The following is a 24,930-nucleotide window of genomic DNA, read 5'->3' as shown; positions in this document are numbered from 1 at the left end:
GGACCACATTCACTGTAGGAATGAAGCTAAAGTTCTCCAGTTCACCACCAGAACCTGATTATGGCATGGTGCTATCCATGCTAAGCTCAGTCAGGGGACAAAGTATTGATAATGTTGGGCAATACATTACTGATCTGGGGAAACACAAATCCCGGTAATGGGTGTGGATTATAAGAACGACCCAAGACAGAAAGGGAGCTGAGAAAGCCAAAAGAGTATCCCAATCCGCTGTAAAGGGTTTCCTAAAAATAATCTGAAAACAAATGTGGTTTGAGTTCATTGATGTGGGGACCTCCTCTAAACAGGCCAACAATCTAACCTTGTGTTGGTCGGCCTATGGAAAACCTTAAAGCCAGAATAATAATTCAGACCTGCCACATCAGCCCCTTCCATCCCAGATTCCCTGCCTACTCCAGCAGAGTCTTCAAGGACACCTGGGGATAGGATTCAGGCCAACATGGCCTCCAAGGGAGGATCATTGGAGGCGATCAATCAGAACCCTTATACTGAGCTCACTGTTTACTTGTCCTACAGAAATAAACAAAGGGTGATGGTTCTGGTGGATACTGAGCCAAATGTCCTCTGATACATGGTAACCCTCAGAAATTTTCTTGCCTCCTCAACACCATTGATGGTTATAGAAGGCAAACAGATATGGCCGGTAAAGTCCTTTGACACTGAAAATTTGGCCTCTTCCCTCACCCTGAGAATATGCAGCCTTTATCTCCCCAACACCAGAGAACATACTGGGCATTAATACCCTGTAATGTCAAATTTGGCAAACCTCTATTGTTGAAGTTTGCCTCTGGGTTAGAGTAATCAAACTATTGTTAAGGGGAAACACCAACTGGGAACCAATAAGCCTGCCACTCGTACCAGAAGTGGTGACGATCAAGCAATATAAATTTCCTGGGCGCATAAGGAAGTAGGAGAGCCTGTTCAAGAACCGAGTGAGTGCTGTATGCCCTGCCTATAGTGTCCTCAGCAGCCCTGTATGTCAGGTAAAAAAAAAAAAAAAAGCCAGATTGTTCATGGCAAGGGATTGTTGAAAACTGAGAGCACAAGACAGAGTCCCCATCCATGCAAACGTGCCCAACATGGCCACCATCTTAGATACCTTGGCCACGTTCTAGGAGGTGCCATGCTCCACTGGACCTAGAAAATTTCCACTTGCAGTACATCCCTGGCCGCTGAATCACAACATTAATTTGACTTCACTACGAGGGGCAACAGTGGGCTCTTCAAGTGCTTCCACACGATTACCTGCACAGCCCCACCATGCCTCATAGGGTGGTAACCTGAAACCTGTCCCTGTTCTCCTTCTCCACATCAGTAACCTGGACCCATTACGTTGAAAGAATGAGGTTATCATGTGAAGACTTGATTCTGCTTCAGGACACTCTGCAGACTCGGTTCAGATATCTACCAGGGAGAGGGTGGGTGGTGAACCCACAGAAAATTCAAGGCCCAGGCAATGCCATGACATTTTGGGGAGCTGTCCGGCTAGGTAAACATGTGTTATCCCACAAGCTGCGATCAGGTGCAGACCTATGTAATCCCTAAGAATGAGAAAGCGGTGCCTGCCTTTGCAGGGATCTGGGGGTTTGAAGGACTTTTGTTCCTCACCTGGCACATTGCCTCCATCTCTTATGCTACCTGGTAAAGAAAGGACAAATGTAGGAGTGGAGGTCAGAGCAACAAGCTACCTTTGGGAAGACAAAAAGTATTAGCGAAGCAGATCAACCCTCTAGGTATCTTCCAATCAAGGCTACCATTTAACTTAGATGTATCCATAACTTCATAAGGTGTGGGTCAAGCACTGTGGCAGAGACAACAGAAGGGGAGAGAACCCCTAGGATTTTGATCCCAGAGTCTGGTAGGGGGAAGAAACCTGATATATCCCCCATAGATCACCAGATCCTAGCTGGGCTAGGGTGGAACCTTTCACACAGCTGTACGGTTCAGCCAGTCAGCTGAACTCAGAGTGGCTTGACTGGCGATCATCCATGAGCCCTGGCTAGTAACTCTGTGCACTGACAGCTGGGCTGTTTTAAGGAGATGAACCCTATGACTCAGATAACAGGAAGCTGAGGCGTAAGCAATCACAAATAAGACTTTATGGGGTCAGGATGTGTGAAAATATATTTGAATCAACCTGCAAGAGCACGAGGAGGTACACGTTCTCTTCCACATCCCAGCTTATAAGACACTGACACTCCTGGCAAAGAAGAAGCTGATGCCTTAGCTCAGGTCTGAACTCTGACAACTGATTCTTCAGTAAACACAGCATATTGGGTGCAGGGAAGGAGCTGCCCCCATTGTACCCATGTAGAGGACATATTGCCAAGGATCCGGGCTTGCTCCTGACATACAGTGACTTGGTTAGTGCAGTAACAGCAGGTACTGAGTATTCTAAACAGTGCCCAGTACAACTGCCAAAGTAGTCTGGGACCAACCACGGGAGTCCCCAACTGGTAAGGAATTGGCAAATTGATCATATTGGCCTCCTTCCTCCTGAGTGTGAGTTCTAAGTGTCCCTTTGCTTGTGCGGACGTTGTGTCTGGCCTGATTCAAAATTGCCTGTCACCGTGCAAACTAGGTTGCCACCTGTAGGGGACTAGAGAAGTTGTGTCATGTGTGGATACCTTCACTGACTAGACAATGATGGGGGGGGGGGGCGTCACATTCCAACAGTATGAAGACTGGGAAAAAGAACGTGACATTGAATGGAGGTTTCATTCTCTTATAATTGCAAACAGCAGCACTGGTAGAAAGAAAAACATGAAATGCCAAAGTAGCAGATTAAATTACTAAGGAGCAAATCGATCTGTGGCCATCCCAGGCTTTAATATACCTGAATTATCAGCCTATAGTCCGTTAACCCATATGCTAGATTGGGAACCCCTACCAAGGCACCCAATACCATGAAGGCGTGAAAGCCTTTGGAAACAGCCATTGCCCCAACCCTCCCCATGAATCAACGTGTTGTGCTACTGAAACACCACACACCATCATGCCTGGGGAAGAAGTTATCTACTGGAATTCTCAATAGGACATCCTCTGGAGGGGTGAGTTATTTTGCACTGTGGGTAAGAACTACTCAGTCTCCACTGGAATCCCATTTTCCTGCTGCAAGCTGGACCTATTGAAATACACTATACCTCAAATGTAATACACACCATCAAAAGAGAGAAGGCAAGGGTTTTTGCCCAGCATATCCTGTTCCCAGTCTGTCCTCATGCTTGAAAGTGTTGCCCACCTCAGCCACCATATAGAGTATGTACAACCAGGCCATGTTTCTAAAGCTACCAATCTCCCTCTCCTTCCGACCAGGTGGGCACACTCTGGTACAATCATTTGGCCACTGTCTTTGTTTCTTTCTTTGGCTTAGAGGACATTGTAGCACACATGGAAGGCTTTACTAAAATCACCCAGCAAATGTTAAATGATAGCCAACAAAGCCTGTCCTTAGTGAACACTGAAATGCCTTTAATGAGAAAAGGCTATCCTCCAAAGGCTTACTACCTCACAAGGAGGCATCCATACCCTTATTCAAACAGAATGTTGTGTGTTCATACGTGATGAGTGTCCCAATGTATTATCTTTATTTAATCACATGAGAACACAAGTGAATGTCCTAAGTGAGACAACCCCAAGTCCAGGAGACTTAATAAGGCTCCGTCTGTTAAGTGTCCAACTCTTGGTTTCGGCTCAGGTTATGATATCACAGTTGTGAGACTGAGTCCTGCATCAGGCTGAGATCAAGCCCTACGTTGGGCTCTGTGCTGACAACAGGGAGCCTGCTTGGGATTCCCTCTTTTCCTCCCTGTCTGCACCTCCCTCTCTTACCCTCTTTCTGTCTCTCTAAAGTAAAGAAACTTAAAAAAAAATCAATGGTTGAGATCAGGAGGCTCTTGGTGGAATAAGTCATCACAGAATTTGGAAATCATTGTCTTAATCGTGTTTCCTCTTGCATGTGCTTGTATTTTTGCTGTGGAATCTGCCTCCAATGCCTCCAGATACCCACAAAGAAGCCACCTTCATTCTGGCGAGACCCCTTGCTGAATGCTCCGATCACATTGCAGAATAAGGGGACGTGTGAGGTTGTACAAGCTGGTCATGATGAGAGGTGGAGTGTTGGGGGAGGGCATCGAAGGGATGTAACCACTGATTGACCTGTGAGCTGGACCCCAGCACTCAGAGGCTCCTCCCTCCTCCCCTGTTTCTGGAATATGGATTCTGCTTGCCCTCTCTTCTCCCAGAGGCTGTCCCAGGGACACAGCCTTGACAGAGTAATGTGGTGCTGTGGCCTTCTGGACAGTACATGGGACTGACCCAGTGAAGACCTTTATACCACCTTTTAAGATTTGGTAGAGGGATGAGAAGATCAACTCTAATTGTTGCCTTGTGTATAAGTTCCCTTGGTTATTACACCTGCCAGCTACTAACCTCGAGTGGTCTGTCACTTTCCTCAATATCTCCCTTGCCTTCTGTCCTCAGATCTGTCCCTCCGTCCTGGAAGTTCGTGAAGAGACTGCAAACCAACCTTTCAGACATACACAGTGCATAGTAGGGTGCTAGCTTGCCGACAGAACTCTAGGTTTTTTCTCACCCTTGTAGATACCCCAACCCTAATTACTGACATGCTTCCTCAGTTTTCTGATTTATACCTGGACTCCCGAATGTCATCAAAGCCCTTCTCCGAAGCTTTAACCTCTACATTAAGATTCTGACAAATTTTTATTTCAGAGTTTCAGTGTAGAGGCCTATAGGTAACCTCTGATTTTCAGATTCATAGACTTTGGCCCAGCCAGATTTTAAAAATGTGTTTAGTTCCAACATTTAGATACCAGAAATTCACATAGATTTACATAAATATTACATACTGCATTGCAAAATGTTTGAGCTCTTACAACAGAAGCTCTTCTGCTTCTCACAGAAGCCCTCGGCTGAGGCTGACTTCTAGCAGAGCCATTCACACAGGCTTTGCACATGCTATTCGTGAGATCATTGTCCTTGCCACTTGTCCTTTGCTGCAACTGCCGTGAGTCACTCATTTGCCCTGTCTCCTCGGTCCCAGTGAACATTTGACTCGTTAGCCCCTCTTTCAGGAGATTGCCTTGTTTCTGGCTTCCATACACAGAGCCCACATGAAGCCACACTGCTGTACTCATCTGAGTTGAGCACGACATACAGGATGCAGTTGTCTGCTGCTGTATCCCGCCTAATGGATCGGGAATTACTTTCATCAAAGAGGATCTGACTGACTAATTTCACTTAGCATAATACCCTCCAGTTCCATCTACCTAGTTGCGAATGGCAAGGTTTCATTCTTTTTGATTGCCGAGTAAAAATCATATGACTTCACTTATATGAGGACTTTAAGAGACTCTTAAAAACAGAACAAACTGAGGGTTCTTGGGGGGTGGGAGGGAGGAGAGGGCGGGTGATGGGTATTGAGGAGGGCACCTGTTGGGATGAGCCCTGGGTGTTGTATGGAAACCAATTTGACAATAAATTGCATATTTAAAAAAAAGAGACAAAGCAGATGAACATAAGGGAAGGGAAACAAAAATAATATAAACACGGTGAGGGGAACAAAACAGAAGAGACTCATAAATATGGAGAACAAACTGAGGGTAGCTGGAGGGGTTGTGGGAGGGGGGATGGGCTAAATGGGTAAGGGACATTAAGGAATCTACTCCTGGAATCATTTTTCACTATATGCTAACTAATTTGGATGTAAATTAAAAATAAAATAAAATAAAATAAAATAATAAAAATAAAAATAAATTTAAAAAGGATCTGAAATGCACCAAGTTTCTTGCCTCAACTAAGCTACCCGACATCCTTCAGGTTGCTCATCGTTTCTCTTATCCAAGTCACCAAACTACTCCTCTGAATTCATTTCATATCCTTCACCATCTCCCTTTATCATCACCTCAGGGACCAGTATGAAATCTCATTACACTCTTTGGGGTCTCTACCTCACTCTCTCTACCTACCCACCATCAGGAGATTACTCTGCTCTCTACTTTGCAGAAGGAGACAGTTTCTCTACACAGACAAAATTAGCTGTGAAGGTGAGCCAGGTGCTGCAATGACCTCTTCACTGACCCCAGGTTTAATTCAATTATATTGACTGGCAGATAGGTAACCCCTTTTTTTGGTGATCTTTCCCAACTCTGCCCTTTTTATAAGCTGGGCACTCAAACAAACAGGTTGATCTCCAAATTCAGAGAAATCATCCATTTATCAAAGTTATTGGGAAAATTGTCCATCCCTAATAAAACTGTAACCCTAAACTTTATCATTCAACAAGACGAAATAAATGGTTTTAAAAAGTACCATTTTGGGCAAATTCATAGGTGATGTCTTATTCAATGTTCACAACAGCCTATGTTGATCCTTTCTGACATCTTTCTTAGCACCAACTTCAGAACATTTTTCTCTAGCCTCTTGCTTGATGGCGAACTCTTATAGCTCACATAGTAGGTCCTTCGTAAAATATTTGTCCATAAAATAATGACCGTACACAGGATTATCCTTTAATCACACTGTACTCAAGATCAAGGAGCCTGCATCAAAACCACTGAAGTGCTCCGTGCCTCATGTGTTTGTTCTCCAGGGCGGACACATCTATCTCTCAGCTCCTGGAGATATAGACTGCAGGTAACTCACAGAGGCATCCCTGACTTATCCTACCATATATTACACCACCTCAAAGATCTTGGGATAATACAGTGGTGGATTGACCTCTTAAATATGTCATTGAGGTTCCTGGTTGGAGATGGGGTACCATTCATGAAGACAGAACATATATCCTAAAGTAATGACTCTTAGGTGGTTCTTCTGTAAGTAAATGCATCTGCTCAATAACTAAAAGTACAATGTGGAGTGACCCCCCCCACACACACCATCCACCTAGTCAGAGAATATGTATTCCCTATAATCCCATATTTAAGCTCTGTGAATTGGGAGGTCTTGGTTCTTGTAGAGGGAATGTTTTCACCTGGTAACACTGTAGAAGCCCCACTGAACTCCAAGCCTTGGGTGTCTCTTGAGCATTCAGGCTCCTCATGCTAAGAGACTAATACACAAGGAAAGATACCATCATACTGGCATGTCTAATGACCCCAATTATGAAGAGGTTGGCTTTCTCCCCCTCATCATGGAGAAAGGAAGAATATGTTTGGTGCTCAAGTGACTAAATGGACTGTCTCTCTGGAAAACAGTGTGGAGGTTCCTCAAAAAGTTAAAAATAGAACTACCCCATGACCCAGTAATAGCACTTCTAGGAATTTACCCAAGGGATACAGGAGTGCTGATGCACAGGGGCACAGGTACCCCAATGTTTATAACAACACTTTCAACAATAGCCAAATTATGGAAAGAGCCTAAATGTCCATCAACTGATGAATGGAAAAAGAAGATGTGGTTTATATATACAATGGAATACTACTTGGAAATGAGAAAGAATGAAATCTGGCCTTTTGCAGCAACGTGGATGGAACTGGAGGGTGTTATGCTAAGTGAAATAAGTCAATCAGAGAAAGACAGATACCATATGTGTTCACTCATATGTGGATCTTGAGAAACTTAACAGAGGACCATGGGGGAGGGGAAGGGGTGGAAAAGTTACAAACAGAGAGGGAGGGAGGCAAACCATAAGAGACTCTTAAATACAGAGAACAAACTAAGGGTTGATGGGGGGGGGGTAGGAGAAAGGGGAAAGTGGGTGATGGGCATTGAGGAGGGCACTTGCTGGGATGAACACTGAGTGTTGTACGAAAGCCAACTTGACAATAAATTATATTTAAAAATAAAATAAAATAAATAAAAAATATATAAAATTTTTGAGTGAATTAAAAAAAAAAAGAAATGGACTGTCTCTTGGTGTTCTGATAACCAATGTTATTGTTCAATGGACAAACATATCAGCAGACATGAGATAGGCATGAAAAGCAAGAGTTCAGACCCTTCAGGGATGAGATCTGGGTTGCCCCACGAAGCAAATCACCTAGGGTCGCAGAGGTGCTCATTAAGTTGTAGAATGTGTGACAGAAGAGATGGAGGGTGAGACTCAGTTACAGCCTTGAGCGTAACTGCAACATCAAGAGTCGTAGATATTCTTACCAACCCTCTTCTTATATGCTTCCCAGGAAAGAAGACCAATCAGAATCCCAAGGGTGAATTTACTATAAGAAGCAAGTTAATATGAGTAACACAATGCTCCCCTATCCTTGGTTCAAGGGGAAAATAATGTATCTCATAAGCAGAGCGCTGAACCCATTGTGGGAGTGTCTGAGTTTCTCTTCACATTGTTCCTTGTGGGAAACAAGTTTCCAGGCTTCATCATGGCCTGAAATTCCAAATTTAAATTTGATTAAAAAGAACTGAATAATGCCTAGCTTACAGTAAAGCATGACTGCTGAATTTTAGTGGTTGCTATATTAGCTCTGCCTCCATTTTCTCATCAGTAAAATGGTAAACTGGATTATATCATCTATAAGAATCTTACCAGTGCTAGAATTCTCTATACTAATAAAATAATCAAGAACTGGAAGTTGCTTTAAGATGTACAGAAAAAAGCAGATTATTTATGCAGCTGTATGCCATATTAAAACACCCTTTGTATCTGTTTGCTACAGATCGTATTTAACACAAAGCATAATCCAGAAGAATCACGGAATCTCCTCATGTTTGCTTCTTAACCGTCCAATAAGGTTATTTTTCTACTAATATAAGAATTAAAATTCTGGTCGTTAGCTTTTTTTTTTTTTTCCTCAAGTCTTATTATCTTCCCTTCAGTCACTGTCATTTGTGATTCAGTCACTGCATTTTTTTTCACATATATTTTTGGATAAATTAAAGATGGAAACAATCAATCCTATATTATTGTGAGTGAAAAATGTCAACACATTTTTTTTCATGTGATTCTCTAATATCTGTGACACAAGAGTGTGATGATTTTTGGCATCAAAATGACAGCGAGTTGGCAGCGAATGGCATTACTGTCATGTCATTTAAGGAAAAGTAGTGTATTTTGTGAAATTGGAAGAGGAGAACGGTGACCCCTTGATGCGCATTACTTGGGTAACATTTTCCCTTCAAAGTTCCGTTGATTTCAGTTCTTTCCTCCCCAAATCAGGAATGTGGAAAATGTTATAACTACACATAACCCCACCACATAGTAGGCATAACATAAGATCAGGTAGGGAGAACCCTGATGTCACATAGCTTTGCTGTTCCCGTCGAATCTAACCAGGCATCACGAAATTATCACCCGATAGAAGGATGGACATCCCAATCCTACAAGGCAAAGGCTCCAAACTCTTGGATTTTCCCTCCTTATGACACCAACTGTTGCCTGCAGTTGTTTTGGATCTGGACATTTTTGGCCTCACGTATCTTTGGCTTCATCTCACGACTAGCACCTGCGCTTGGTGGCAGAATTACTGTTCCTTCTTCCAACCCTTTACTCAGTGCCTCTGGACCATCGTTACTCCCTAAATATCCCCCTGACATCCTTGCCCAGTCTACACCTCCATTTCCTTTGAAGGCTGTACCACAGAATTATGACCCTAGCTGCACTCTCTAGATGAGGTGATGCATGAAGCCTGCAGTCAACTTCCTCCATTTGTTGAAGACCTTGGCTGCTGGTTTCATCCCTCTCCTCCCACCGCTCTTCCTATTGGAACTCGCAGATGTATCCATATACAAATAGGTAATTCATAAACCACTGGGCCTCTCAATTCCTTCACCTCTTCCAAAAACCTTTTCCTCATGCCTCTTCACCCGGATCTTACATCTTTAGTGAAGGCACTGCTCTCACGCCAGGATTCCACAGTCCCCATTCTACCATTGCAGGTCACGGTTTCAGAGCGCTTATCATGGCAATTCTTCAAGTTCATCAACCCCAATCTATATTTTTTTAACTGTGGGTCAGTCTCTCTTATTTTCACTTCCCCTGTAACCAGCATGCAATTCATTCCTACTAACTTCATACAAATATCTTGTTTTTTTTCTATTCTCCTTTCATAACTTAAAGGGGTCCAATATCCTGAACCCAAATTGCTTGCCTGATCAAACCTCCACTGTTCTTTTGACTATCTTCATGTGATAGGTACAATTTTAAGGCCCTTTGTCAACTACATGGGTACTACATGTCAACAACTTTAGTGCCTTGCAGTAAAACACTGGGAATCATATTATTTTGTATTACTTATCTAAAAAGTAAAGAAATAAACTAAGAAAGAAATGGCATGCAAATATACACATTAATTCCTGATTTAAACTTTAAGTAGAGGGGCATCTGGGTGACTCAGTTGGTTGAGTGTCCCACTGTGGGTCAGGTCATGATCTCATAGTTCATGGGTTCAAGTCCCACATCAGGCTCTGTGCTGACAGCTCAGAGTCTGGAACCTGCTTCAGATTCTGTGTCTCCCTCTCTCTCTCTGCCCCTCCCCTGCCCATGCTCTGTGTTTCTCTCAAAAATAAATGAACATTAGGAGCACCTGGGTGGCTCAGTCCCTTGAGCGTCCGACTTCGGCTCAGGTCATGATCTCACAGCTCGTGAGTTTGAGCCCCGCATTGGGCTCTGTGATGACACCTTGGAGCCTGGAGCCTGCTTCAGAGTCTGTGCCTCCCTCTCTCTCTGCCCCAACCCACTCGCATTCTATCTTTGTCTCTCTCAAAAATAAAGAAACGTTAAAAATATTATATAAAAAATAAATGAGCATTAAAAAAAAAGCTTAAGTGAAGAAGCACCAACGAAGGTAATAAGTATTAGCTGTCTGTGCTTGTGTGGCTGTGTCTCTGCATTGCATTTTTCCTTCGTTTTGTTTTGCTTTGTTTCTCATTCCTTTCCTTTTGCCTTGGAATATTAAGGATTGAGTCTTATTTCTGAGTGTTACGGTTGAGTTTATGTGTCAAACTGGCTATGCCATGATAGCTAGGTGTTTGGTCCAACACCAGTCTAGGTGTTGGTATGAATGTATTTTTTAGCTATGATGAACATTGAAATCAGTAGACTTTCAATAAAGCAAATAACCCTTTGTAATGTGGGTAGGCCTTTTCAGACCAGCTGAAGGCCTTAAAGATTGAGGCTCCCTGAAGAAGGAATTTAGCCTCAAGGAGACTGAAACATATTACCTAAATTTTCATCTTGTCAGCCTGCCCTATAAATTTGGGACTTGTACATCCTGACAATTACATGGGCTGATGTCTTACAATCAGTTCTCTCTCTCTCTCTCTCTCTCTCTCTCTCTCTCTCTGTGTGTGTGTGTCTCTATCTCTCTATCTCTTTCTCTCTCCATATCTCTATCTATATATCCCATTGGTTCTGTTCTCCGGAGAATCCTGACTAATAGCAGGGCTTGAAGGCAGTGAGAGCCTCTCTCATCTGGCTGGTTACTAACCTTGGTACAGGCAGCACAGTATATCCCAAGGCTATTCTAATGGTGGAGCAGAGGCTTTTCATTGTCAGGCTGCCAGTGGGATGGCATAGAGTAAGTGAACTCACCTTTGAAAATCTTAGTAAAACAAAGATAGGAAGAAGGGATTAACTAAGAAATGAGTACTAAGATGCATAATTCGGCAAAAGAAGAGATTATATATATAATGAGAGAGAGAGAGAGTAGCGCAGGTGGCCAAGATTCTTGGCAAAAATACTCCTGAAAAGAGGGAACTTGAGGTGACCGTATTTGTATATTCTATCAGGTATTTAGTTACTCTTTATTTAAGACAGTGCCAAACTTTTCAGAAGTTAAATTAGTTTGAAAATTAAGGAGAGTGCCATAAATTATATTTTGCAATCCATTGTCACATCCCGTCTATTGGTTTCCAATAATAGCTCATTAAAATTTGTGTTACACTCCTTGAGCTGCTAATTTCAGGGTCAAGTTTATATGTATATTTTATCTAAGAAAAATTCCATTTCTGTTGCAGCAAGAAAAGAATGAAAATTTAATTAAAGTCTCTGAAGTTGTTGGATAACTTTTAGACAGATGATATTATACTGTTTTAAGCAATAACTAGGCAAATGGTCTTGGATTCGGAATTTAGGGAACTGTGAAGATAATTAATACCATAATAAAAAAAGACAATTTTCTCAGAGGGAAAGCTGCCTAATATTTAAAATGAATAAACTGTCACAATTGCCCTTGAATTAAGATATTTTTCAACTGAATAGTAGACACAACAATGTTTAGAAATAAGTGTTTTATTTTTTTCAGGAAATAGCAAAACGAAATGTTACAATATTAAATATATGGAAATACTGCGGAACTTTACTTTTAAACGTATTTACATGTTATTATATTAGAGGCGAACATTTGTATTGAAATCGTCTCTTCCAAACTTCATTAGCACAAATTGTTGCTCTGCCTACTTTCTAGAACTGTTGGGAACATGAGATTATAGATGTGGAGGCATTATGTAAGTTGTAAAGTTTAGATAATGGCAATAAAATAAAAGAGAAAAGAAAATACTGAGAGATAAATGCATCTCAATAAACATTGTAAAGAAGATATTAGCAGTAAATTTACAGGATAAAAATGGCAGTTGAACACATCAAGTGTGAGAGAGAGGATATAGGGAATATGTTAGTCATGTTCATTGCTGGGGAGCATGTGATAGTAATAGGACTCTTACTTTGACCCAGTAAATTCACTTTTTTTTTAAATTTTTTTTAACGTTTATTTATTTTTGAGACAGAGGGAGACAGAGCATGAATGGGGGAGGGGCAGAGAGAGAGGGAGACACAGAATCGGAAGCAGACTCCAGGTTCTGAGCCATCAGCCCAGAGCCTGATGTGGGGGTCGAACTCACGGACTGTAAGATCGTAACCTGAGCTGAAGTCGGAGGCTTAACCGACTGAGCCACCCAGGCGCCCCTAAATTCACTTTTTAGTACCTACCTAGACATACGGTCCCGCCTTTTCAGAAGGAGTTATATGCAAAGGTATTGTTTTTGATATTGTTGGTAAATACACAAAAACTGGAAATAACCTGTGAGTCCATCAAGAGAGAAATGGCTAAATAAACTGCCTTCAGTCAAGAGTATGTAAGTATGAAATAAAGCAGCACTTCAAATGATGAGGTAGGTCAACACATGTGAATCAATCTGTAAAGAAACTTTTGAGAAGAAAATAAAAAAAATAAATAAATAAAGTTGTCCAGTGAGAAATATATACGGTATAGTCCATGTAAAAATTACAAAGAAAACAATATTGTCCTAGTCAATTCTGGCTGCTGTACCAAATTATCATAGACTAGGGGGGGAGGGGGGGCTAAACAAGAGACATTTATTTCTCACAGTTCTGGAGGCTTCAAGTTCAAGATCAAGGTGCCAGTAAATTTGGTATCCGGTGAGAGCCCTCTTCCTGGTTCACGGATGGCCATATTCTCACTGTGTCCTTACAGGGCAGAAAGAGCAAAACGTTCTCTGGGTTCCCTTTTCTAAGACACTAATCCCTTCCCTTTCATGTGGATTCTACTATCATGACCTAATCACTTCCTAAAAGCCCCACCTCCTAATGTTATTACATTGGAGAATGAGGATTTCAATATATGAACCTTGGAGATAGGACATAAACATTTAGCCCATAGCAAATACCATGTTGTGTGCGTGTGAGTGTCTGTGTCTGTCTGTCTTCAGTGGCGATGTACAGCAATTGGTAAGAGTAGTTATCTCTGAGACTAGGGACCCTATTTTGTGTGTGCATCTATGTGTCTGTGAAGGACAAGGTCAAAGTGACTGTGGCAGGTTGGGTTCTTTGGAAGCAGATACTGAGAGTTTGGGCCCAAAAGTATATAGGGAGCTTCACCCAACCCTTAAAAGAGTTCTGCGCTGAGGTCTGCACCCTTGAATTGTTCTGCTTTGGGCCAAATGCCTAAGACCTTTATAGCCCATCTCACTCAGTTATTGGATTAGGGCAGCCCCGGGAAGTGCACGACCTCAGCCAAGGCAACGCTAAATAGAAAACTTAGCTTTGTCATTCATATTCACTCATATTTTTAAAAGAGGAATGTTATCATCTGGTTTAAACAGTAAGTAGATACAATAAAACTTTCAAAACCAGCACATGTAGAGTTATATGTGTGTATATTAGTATGACTTTATAAAAAGTATAAACCTTTGCAATAACAATAGTTCTCTCTCTGAGTTGGGAGATTATGAGTGATTTTAATTATTTTCTTCATTGTGTACTCTAGGGCTTTGAAAATGATATTCAACACATATGCATTAATATTATCAGGGAAAGTATATTTCCTTGGTTCCTTGTCTGTTTGAAGAAAATCTGAACCAGGTGAGCACCAGTCCGAGCAGAAGTACACATGTGCAGTGTGGAGGCCCCAACAGGGAAGAAATCTCTGCAGCATTTAGTTCTGGAGATATCTCAGCAAACAGGTAGTCAACACAAGGTAGGTATGGCAGCTACCAAGCCACAGAATGGTGCTTAGAAACAAGACTCCAATACTAAAAGGGAAAATATGTGTCTGATTAGAACCAGGGAAGTCCCATTACTTTAGTCACTGTGATAAAGTGAAGTGGGCAACTAGTTTGGTACTAGGAACAAGGTGGAAGAAAAAGATGGCTGCTTCCCTAACCATAGGGGGACCTCAATGCTTTATTCCATTGCCCTCCCATCCTTCACCCCGTGCTATCCCAGAAGACAAACGTGGTAAGGTTAAAGATAAGATAGACTCTAGCACAACAGATTAAAAGATGAGATTTCTACAGAAGAGAGAAACTATGTTTTTATATGGGGGTGGGGGCAAATAGCTCAGTTCACCTTTTCCTTTTGATCTAGAACTTCAAAACCATGGTAACTGAAATCTGCACCTATCAGTGGCATGCTAAGAAAGGACTGCTTACACTATATTCATGAGTTGGAAACACAATATTTATGATGTGTTTTCACAAAGTGAATTCATAGATTCAATAAAATCCCTATCAAAACGAAATCAGCCCCTTTGAAGGAAGAGACAGCTAAATGTCAAATGTATATGAAAATGCAAAGGGCTGACCACAGCCACAACAATCTTGAAAAAGAAGAAAAATGTTGGAGGAGTTTCACTTCCTGACTTTGACACTTGGTCTAAAACCTCAGTAGCCAAGACAGTATGGTATCATCTTAAGGATAACTAATTGATCAGTGAAGCAGCATCGGGAGTTCTGATCAACCCACACATAAGCAGTCAACTGATTTTTGGCCAATCTACCAAGTTATTTCAATGGGAAGAAAGAAATATGTGCTTAAGCAAATGATTCTGGAATAAGAGGATATGTGCATGGAAGAACAACAAAAACTTCAAATCTCACATAACCTGATTCAGGAAATAATCATTTGAAATGTATTATTGGCCTCGAGTCAAAAAACTTCTCGAAGAAAGCATGGGAAAATATCTTCCCGACATTGCAAAGGGCAAGGATTTGGGGGCAGATCACAAAGATCACTGTGTGTAATAGAAAAAAAAAGATGTATTAGCTTCTTGAAAATGAAAGATTTTCTGTATTTCAAGTTTTAAAATGAATAGACAAAGCACAGACTTGGAAAATGTTCACTCACAGTGGATAGATGAGACAAAACCCGGTTATCCATAATATATAAATAGTTTTTCAGTCACCACCAAAAATACAAACAGGAGTAACAAAGAGTCTGACTCTGTGTTTGATACTCGACTGCTCAAAATTTGCCAGCCTCACCCTGCCGCTTTCTCTGCTGCTGCCTCACTCCTGGGGACATTGATGAGAAGCCCAGATGTTCCCTTTCTTGGTGCTTGCGGGTGGTTCAAACTGTAAAGAAATCGTCACTCTAGGCCTACCCTCTAACCACCATGAAACCCCAAACCAGCCTCCTTACCTAGCCCTCTCAAACCGTTTTGGATCCTGCTTGGTCGTTCCTCGAAAGACTCATGTGTCATAAATCTTCTCACCCTCTTCTAATGCATGTATGTGCCATGGGTCAGGAAACCCAGACCAAGTTTGTTACTTGCGGGTCCGTCCTCTGTGACACAGTATGACTGCAAAAATCTAATGGAAATAAACAGCATATCTGAAACGGGCACTTCTCAAAAGAATCACACGTAATGGTTATAAACATTTGAATTATCAGGGGAAATGTAAATGTGAAACCACAAGAGAACTCTACACATGCACCTGATCGGCTGAAATTTAAAAAGATCAATAATAGTAAATGTTTGGGAGGTAGGGCAGCTAGTATGTTCGTACGTTGCTGGTTTAGAGTCAAAATGGTGTAACCGCTTTAGAAATCTGCTGAGAGACCTGTTACATCAAATGCTCTGTGTGTCCAGCAGCCATCGATAACAGGGCGGAAACAGTGCCTAAGAAATGAGTGTCATCATGGCCAGAGGACGCAAGCAAGCTTCATGTGCATGCCCTGCTTCAGGGGCTTGGCCCTGCTATTATACAACATGGTTGTATCGACACCCTTTTCATTCCTCACAGCTGCGTGGGGTTCCTGCATGAGAACTAATAGAGGAAAAGAAGTCTAAGATTCCTTTGTACACGGCTCAGTTCATCAACTAGGGGCCTGGAATGGACAGTACTCTACTACTTTCCTGTCTGGGATTGGACTTTAGAAATAGTGGAGAGAGAACATGACAAGAGTCTTATTCGACGAGAAGCTACAGCTTCGAATGGTACCTTTGGATTCCTGGGGTCCAGAGTCTAAAGGGTAAGAAGAAGGGTCTGCAGCCATAAATGGACATGTGCAGAAAGCCTCTCTCGAGATGGGTACCATAACCAAGGACTCAGCCACCTTTCCCAGAAGGAGATTTTGTGTCACACACGGTCAAGGAAACACTGAGATCCCCAAAGTGAGGGCTCGGGGCAAGGGAAATTTACAATGGCAGTGGAAGAAGAGGTCGATGAGTATCACCTGTAGCCCAAAGTCAACTGCAGACACTGTGCAGGACTGTCCGATTCAAAGTGTCCTCTCAGGAAGCAAGACCCGCGGGGATACTGAAGAGGCTTCTCTCCAAATTTTATGGAGCAAGGGATCCATGTAGCGTAAGGAGTGGGCTTTGGCAGGCTTGGTGTAGCCTGTATCTGTATGGCTTGTTTTCCTGGGTGTCATCCTTCAGGATTACTCTACTCAGAGTGGTCCCAGGTGCTCAGGGCAGTCCCAGGCAGTAAGAGCAAGACTGCAAAGTCTACCACTACCTGCCCAACACGGGGTGACTCTAACTGGCAATCTTTGTCTGGAGTTCCCTGTTGAACTGGCCGATTTTCAGCTCTGCACCTCAGTTTGAATGCACCCTCAGCCTAATCCTGCTTCTGTCCCTTTTCTACAAGAGATGTTAATCTTCAATAACCATTTCCATTCTAATTCCATTCTATTCTCTCCCCCACAGAGGTTCCAACTGACAGGTAATATCTCTGTAGGTATAAATTTACCAGGACACAGAGAACCATCTATCTATCCAGACCTCTCCAAGGACTTTGTGGAGGAACGAGAAGGCAGGTGAAAGACTGGTAAAGAATAGTCACAATACATATATTCACCAATACGTATATCTGATACTGAACCTGTACACAGAATATATAAAGAGTTTCTACAAATCAACAACAAAAAATAAGAAAAAGAAAACTTGACATAAGAAGATATAGGAAGGCAAATAAGTACATGAACACAGGCTTAACCTCATCAGCCTTCAAAAAATAATTGCAATTTGAAACCCTCAATGAGATATCACTGCATACCCACTGGAATGGCTATAATTCAAAAGCTGGAAAACAGGAATCACCAAACGTGGTAAGGATGTGGAGTAACTGGAACTTTCATACATTTCTGGTAGGAATTAAAATGTCATAGCCACTTGTGAAAATTGTTTGGCAATTTCTTATAACATTATCTATACATCTAGCCTCTAATCCATCAATTTCGCCACGAGATATTTATGCCCTCACCAAAAAAATGTACAAACATATATCCCAGATAAGATTTGAATAAAGACGTTTGTGGAGGCATTATTCATAATTAACCCAAACTGAAAACCACACAATTGTACATCAATAAGAGAATATCTAACAAGTTATGATATTCAGCAATTATGAAGAGTCCATCATTGGGGCGCCTGGGTGGCTCAGTACGTTGAGCGTCTGACTTCAGCTCGGGTCATGATCTTGCGGTCTGTGAGTTCAAGCCTCACGTTGGGCTCTGTGCTGACCGCTCAGGGCCTGAAGCCTGCTTCAGATTCTGTGTTTCTCTCTCTCTCTTTGACCCTCCCTCGCTCATGTTCTGGCTCTCTTTCTCTATCTCTGAAAAATGAGGTAAATATTTAAAAAAATTAAAAACAAAGAGCCCTTCATTGATAAAAAGCAACACAATAAATGATCTCAAAAACATATCTACATTTGCCAGTATTCATCAAACTGTATGTGTAAGATCTATGCAATTTCTTATATGTCAAGTGTATTCAAGTTATTGCCTCCAAACTAAGGTAAAGCAGAAGCTAAAAAATGGCACGGTGCTAAACACAAATTAACAGAAGAAGAAAAATGAGAAAAAGCAATGATTTAAGATTAAAAAAAATGTAAACCAAGAGTTTGATGGAAGTCCAAGGAGAAAATAAAGTAAGAATGACATTGTAATGAATTTGAAAAGGATATTGAAAAAGAGAAATGAAAAAAAAAAGTTAAGATGGCAAAGGATAGATAAAAGTTTCAATGCCAAGGTCTGGAGAAATGTTGATTTTTTTTTTTTTTTTTTTTTACTCCCAAGAGAGGACTATGCATACCAGGAGAAAATTAATGCCCTGCAGATAACCATTTTACCCTACCCATCTATCCATCACAGCATACATATTAATCTTTGTTCCTGGACTTTTATTTATTTTGTAAACATTTTTTAATGTTTATTTTTGATGGACGGGGGGAGAGAGAGAGAGAGAGCATGAGCAAGGGAGAGGCAGAGAGAGAGGGAGACACAGAATCCGAAGCAGGCCCCAGGCTCTGAGCTGTCAGCACAGAGCCTGATGCAGGGCTTGAACTCACGAACAGTGAGATCATGACCTGAGCTGAAGTCAGACGCTTAACCGACTGAGCCAACCAGGCGCCCCACTTCTGGGACTTTTAAAAGTCTATATTCTGACTTCTGAAGCATAAATACAATGCTTTGGGGTAATTGACACCATGGTTCTGTAAAAGACTCCTGATACAGGTAGAAAAAACTTTCTAGGCTTTAACCCTTGTAAAGATCTTAAATCTGTTAAATGGAGTCAACCAGCATCTTAAGTAGACACATGGAATAAAAAGGCACTGGTGTTTACAGACATTTGTTCTGGAAAAATCAAATTCTGTTAGGCAATTTACATGTGCTAAGTCAGTTGGTCCTCTTGATGTTCATGGATGTTTCTAGCTAGGAAAACCCTCCCTACTGAACACTCAGTAGGATCACAGCGGCAGGTTATAAAACACTCAGGGATTCTGTGAGCTGGTTAGTAGCTTGAAATTGGCCTTGGTGGGAGTGTTTGTGCCACAGGAATCAGCAAACATTAGAAATTGGGATTTATTTTTCTGTCCAGAGAGTCATTATCGAGGCTCTCAAGAACATAGCACTGCTTTTTTTCTTGTTCATTGTAACAATATAATTTTCTTTCATGATTACATCGTCCTGGTGCAGTTATTCTCTCCATGAGAGCTATGACCTGTGTTTTATTTTATTTTTATTTTTTATCTTCTTTGGACTCAAGTGTTTAACAGTGAACGTGTATGAATGAATAGTAAAGTTTCCATTTTGCCAATGTTGAAACTAAAGGGTCACACGATGGAATAGAGCTCACTCAGCAAGTAAGTCAGCCATGAGACAAGTTTATCTTACTCCAAAACTCTGCTGGGCCCACTGACTATACTACCCCTGCAAGAAGGCAGTAGTCAATAAACAATTTAAACAAAGATACAAGAGGATCAAGCATACCCTTTGATATAAGCATTTGGAGCAAGTAAGATACCATGGAAATGATATCAAGTCAATCCAGATGATATGGTATTATTTTTATCATGAAGATATGATGACTATTTTGTATACCAACCCATAATTAAAAAAAAAAACTCAGATATACAATCAAATGACACTGAGATTTTATTAAATAATTTAAGAGCTAAAAAGTTGAATTCTGTGCTTAACTTAGATGCAAATATCACCTCTGAAAATGTCCTGGCTTCCTAGCTATCTAACCTTGAACAAAATAATTCAACTTCTCTAAACCTCAGTCTTCTCTTCTTGAAATCTCTAAAAGCAAAATAAGAAAATTTTATAAAATCCCTGAAACAGTAAACAAATAGAATAATAAATGTAGCAAGAGCATTTTAGTTCAGAATGCTTATTTGTTTTAAACTGCTATGTCTCTGTGTAAGTTGAAATAGAAACAATTTTTGTTACATTTTCTAAATTAAGGATAAGGTGAATCCTCTATGTAGATTGCTGAAGCAGGGGTGAGTTTGGAGAAAACTTTGTTTCAACTAGGATGATTGAAAGTGGTAACAGGCATTTTCTAAGAAAATGATCTTAAGGAAAGAGGGAAGTCCTGCTGCTTGAAGCTTCTGTAAAGGAAGAGGCAGAAGACGGGAATGTGTATGTATGTCTTCAGTACTTTGAAATGGAATCAGCAGGACCCAAACCTCCCAGCACCCTGAAAGGGGTGTGGTCGCAACAGTTCATCAGGATGAAATGTCCCTTGAGACCGTAGCTTTGCACTAAGTGTGTAATCGATAAGTAACCAACTGATGATTTATGTGGCTTCCAAGATATTTCAAAGTGGGGAAGCCTGATAATGACTCTCTTTAAAAGGCTAACATTTATTATAAATCCAAGTTTTCTCCCATTGGCTGATTCCTCAGTCTCCTGAATAGAAGTCGCTCAGGCTGAATACACAGGGCCAAAGTCACAAATTCCTACAGGTGCACAGCAGGAGAGCAGACTTCAGAATGTAACATTTACTCCAAGAAATGGTCATTTGCTGAACCTCACCCTAGGGGCTAGACAGATGCCGTCCCAGAAATGTCTGTGTCGTTTTCTGTAAACACACAAAAACTAAAAATGTGGAGGTTTTGCAAATGTATGAATGATGGTCACCTTTATCTCCTTTGATTCCAGATCAAATGCATGAGGCAAATAAGGAAATAAAATGATCAATATTCCAAATGTACACTTGAAGAAATGGAAGTCTATAAAAGTGCAATGAATGGGTCAAGGTAACAGAGCTAGTGGGAGACAAATCCTCAATAATACATTAGGCCTTTTCTCTCCTGAGTCAGACTTAAGCCCATAGTACATTTAACCTCCACTGATATCAATTAAGGAGTGAAATAAAATAATGAAGGCTTCTGAGAAGAGTCTTAGAGGGATAAATGAGTTAACAGCCACTTTTCTAATGGCATGTGATATATCCAATAGGGAAAAAGGCAAACATATTGTTCTGTCTGTCTTAACATATTGTTCTTAGTTAAATTTTATATTGCAGCGTGTATTTTTAAAACACTTAACCATTATTAAATAGTTAATGATTATCAACTTGGTTATTTACAACCTCTAGTGCATTTATTTTGTTACACTGTATCACTTAACATGATTCATTGTTTCTACAGTGAGATGTTTCAGGACTAGAAAAATAAGTGAAAAGAAAGATATTTGTTAAGCTTACACCCTATACAGAATACATGAAGGTAATATTTTCAGACCAAATTAGATGAAGCTGGTATTTACTTATTGATTTATTTTTAAACATGGGTGGTTATATTCTCTAGAACACATAAATGCATTTAAACAGAAGCCTAGAAGAACAATGAGGTAGGCCCATCAAGTATGAATTCATTTATCTAATGCCAAATGCAGGTTTTCATTGCATCCATTTCTTTCACAATAACTGAAATAACTATAGTCACAGAAAATATTTTTTTAAATAACTATTTTTAAATCTTTTAAATTATTTATTTATTTTATTTTATTTTATTTAGAAAGCATAAGTGAGGTGGGGGCAAAGAGAGAGGGAGAGAGAATTCCAAGCAGGCTCCTCACCGTCAGCACAGAGCCCCACATGGGGCTGGAACTCACAAACTGTGAGATTACAACTTGAGCGGAGATCAAGAGTCAGACATTTAGCCAACTGAGCCACCCAGGCACTCCAAAAGTAATTAAAACTAATTATTTCTGAACATATAATCAATCTTCATACTTTCGGCAAAAATCATGTTGGCTAATGCTTTGAATAGGTTCTGAGAAAGTGACGTGGAGTCTTTTCTAAAAGCACCGAATAAGAAACAACGCTCCTGGGAAATCACAATAGCAATGCAGTAAAGATTTAATGCTGATCATTGCCTGTCTGATTTCCACTTGATAGTGGGACAACCAAACGGCCTCCTTTGGACTTTACACCATTGGTTGTGTATATAAAAAATGACCTCAAGACAATCATATAGTTTTAAAGTGTAGATATATAGACACATCGAAGAGTTTTACGTTAGGTATTTTTTGGATTCGTTTTTCTTATTAAACATGCATGCATGAAACTGGATACAGAATCTTCAAACTCTAGAATTTTATTGATTTTAAAAACTGCAAGTGATCTTATCATTCCCCTTCCTTGTAAAACGCAAATAGAAATGGATACCCACCTCAGAGCATTTGGGAAGGCTTACAGGGCACTACCAACAACACGCTTGGCTTCGTGCCTAACGCAATTACCCACTTGTTCAAAAACCACACTGTGCCAGTGTTGGCACACGCACCAATGGGCAGAACTGAGCCCGGTTTCAAAGAGCATGTGATAGTGCTATCTGACTCTTCCCCTGCATTTGTCCTTCCTTTCTCTAAAAACATTTATCAGCCAAACTCCGTGGCTCACAGATCAGTTGCTAACAATTCCTAAATCTGAACTCTAGCTCAGATGCTGCTTTGGACTCCAAGACCATCGTTTCTGCCTTTGTACTGGTTAGACCTACACTTTCTCTCAGATTCCATGAGCACCAGACAATACTCACTTTTAAACCTTTAAATAAACCATTTCATCATATCTCTTCTCCACCTCTGTCATACAAGAGGTATGGCATGATAACCTGTGGATGGTCATATCAGCAACCGTTCCATTTTCAAACAAGGCAGGGATCCTAAATGCCCCCATACTCTTTGTGTTAAATTAAGTTGACCTTGTGTGCCCTCCAAAAGGTCTCACATCTGTATTTCCCTGATGATGAATGATGTTGAGCATCTCTTCCTGTGTCTGTTGGCCATCTGGATGTCTTCTTTGGAAAAGTGTCTACTCATGTCTCCTGCCCATTGCTTCCCTGGATTATTTGTGTTTTTGGGTGTTGAGTTTGGTAAGTTCTTTATAGATTTTGGATACTAACTCTTTATTTGATATGTCATTTGCAAATATCTTCTCCCATTCCGTCGGTTGCTTTTGAGTTTTGTTGACCACCTCACACTGGTCTGAGTGGCTAAAATTAACAACTCAGGAAACAATATATGTTGGCAAGGGTGTGGAGAAATGGGAACCCTCTTGCTCTGTTGGTGGGAGTGCAAACTGATGTAGCCACTCTGGAAAACAGTGTGGAGGTTCCTTACAAAATTAAAAATAGAATTACCCTATGACCCAGCAATAGCACTACTAGGAATTTATCCAAAGGATACAGGAGTGCAGATTCGTAGGGGCATATGTACCCCAGTGTTTTTAGCAGTGCTATCAACAATAGCCAAATTATGGACAAAGCCTAAATGTCTATCAACTGATGAATGGATAAAGAAGATGTGGTTTATATGTACAATGGAATACTACTTGGCAATGAGAAAGAATGAAATCTGGCCATTTGTAGCAACATGGATGGAACTGGAGGGTGTTATGCTAAGTGAAATAAGTCATACAGAGAAAGACAGATACCATATGTCTTTACTCTTATGTGGATCTTGAGAAACTTAACAGAAGACCGTGGGGGAGGGGAAGGAAAAAAAAAGAGGGAGAGAGCCAAACCATAAGAGACTCTTAAAAACTGAGAATAAACTGAGGGTTGATGGGGGGTGGGAGGGAGGGGAAAGTGGGTGATGGGCATTGAAGAGGGCACCTGTTGGGATGAGCTCTGGGTGTTGTATGGAAACCAATTTGACAATAAATTTCACATTAACAAAATAAACATTATCACTTAGGATATCATCTTGAAAAAAAAAAAGTGAAATAAGTCAATCAGAGAAAGACAGATATCATCTGTTTTCATTCATATGTGGAATTTGAGAAACTTAACAGAAGACCATAAGGGAAGGAAAGGGGAAGAAAACAGTTTCAGAGAGAGAGGCAAACCATAAGAGACTCTTGAATACAGAGAACAAACTGAGGGTTGATGGGGGGAGAGGGGAAAACGGATGATGGGCATTGAGGAGGACACTTGTTGGGAGAAGCACCGGGTATTGTATATAAACAATGAATCACGAGAATCTAATCCAGAAGCCAAGCGCACACTGCATACTCTGTATGTTAGCTAACTTGACAATAAATTATATTTAAAAATGTCTCCAATCTGTCCCTTTGGCATTATGTTTTTATTTCCAAAGTTTAACCTCCTCTTTTCATACCAGGGTTAGTGATGTAATTACCAGGCAATGTATGCTCCCAGGTTTTTCCACTACAGTCTAGTGGATGGGACCCAAATGTATTTGAGGATAAAAGGAAAGTACCCATGCATTTAACTGTGTACTCTAAGTAAGAAAAGTGTACTAGGAATGGTTAGAACCAGGATGAGGGCTCAGGCCTCTGCCTCTGCTGACTTCAGACAACTTGGGATCCAACCATTGGCAGTTCTAGCTTCTTGGGGTCCGTCTTTGTGGTTCTGGTGAAGAAAGCTTCATTTTCCCCGCTGCTGGGTCTACACAGGAGAAGGGTGTGGATGGCCCATCGCTTGATGACTGGGCCCAGT

The sequence above is a fragment of the Prionailurus viverrinus genome, chromosome B1 (assembly GCF_022837055.1).
Source record: "Prionailurus viverrinus isolate Anna chromosome B1, UM_Priviv_1.0, whole genome shotgun sequence".
In the NCBI taxonomy this organism is placed as follows: domain Eukaryota; kingdom Metazoa; phylum Chordata; class Mammalia; order Carnivora; family Felidae; genus Prionailurus; species Prionailurus viverrinus.
The sequence above is the reverse complement of the archived record's forward strand: the minus strand, read 5'-3'. Positions refer to the sequence as shown.